Raw genomic sequence first — 1,275 nt, 5'->3', positions numbered from 1 at the left:
TCAGAAAAGAGCACACAGGACATCTGGTGGAGAGATCACTTGCTCTTTCCCAAACACATCAGTCTTGAAAACCACATGTCAGAAAATGTCAGTGAACTGGCATACAGGTTTGAATGGCATACTGGTTTGACCCCAGTTGAATTCTTATCCGTGCCCCCAAAATAACAAATGCTCCTTAAAATCGGATGCTATTTGATAATTTAATCTTGATATGGGTATGTGTATGAACTGGATGAATAAAACATCAGTTCTATATAATATATGATGCTATATGACAGTCTTTCTTAAACTTGGGTCCCCAAATATTGTTGGACTACAACTCCAATCATCCCTGACCACTGGTCCTGGTAGCTAGGGATGATGGGAGTTGTAGTCCAACAACATCTGGGGACCCAAGTTTGGGAAAAGCTGTTGCTATATGATATAATAGCTCTGGAGATGCAGTTTTCTAGACTCCGCTGCAGTCTTCAGCAATTGGGGATGTAAAAAGAGGCTTTGGGGCTGAAAACTCACTGCTACAGTCATTGCAATCAGTACTCCCTCCTCAATCGTGGGTTAGGACCATGAATTAGGAATGGGCGAATCAGGCAATTCAGATTTCTTCCTGTTTCTTTTTCTTCCAGTCTTTGGGTCAGTTCTCCACATTTCCACCTCAGTATGCTGCTGATTTTACTTTCTTGGGCTCCATGATCACTGCAGATGGTGACAGCACTCATGAAATTAAAAGATGCCTGCTTCTTGGGAGAAAGGCGATGACAAACCTAGATAGCATCTTAAAAAGCAGAGACATCACCTTGCCAACAAAGGTCCGTATAGTTAAAAGCCATGGTTTTCCCAGTAGTGATGTATGGAAGTGAGAACTGGACCATAAAGAAGGCTGATCACCGAAGAATTGATGCTTTTGAATTATGGTGCTGGAGGAGACTCTTGAGAGTCCCATGGACTGCAAGAAGATCAAACCTATCCATTCTTAAGGAAATCAGCCCTTAGTGCTCAGTGGAAGGACAGATTGTGAAGCTGAGGCTCCAATACTTTGGCCATCTCATGAGAAGAGAAGATTCCCTGGAAAAGACCCTGATGTTGGGAAAGATGGAGGGCACAAGGAGAAGGGGACGACAGAGGACGAGATGGTTGGACAGTGTTCTCGAAGCTACCAACATGAGTCTGACCAAACTGCGGGAGGCAGTGGAAGACAGGAGTACCTGGCGTGCTCTGGTCCATGGGGTCAACAAGAGTCGGACACAACTAAACGACTAAACAACAACAAATGCTGCT

Source organism: Podarcis pityusensis, assembly GCF_964106645.2.
Source record: "Podarcis pityusensis genome assembly, chromosome: 6".
Taxonomy (NCBI): domain Eukaryota; kingdom Metazoa; phylum Chordata; class Lepidosauria; order Squamata; family Lacertidae; genus Podarcis; species Podarcis pityusensis.
This window is presented reverse-complemented; position numbering follows the sequence as displayed.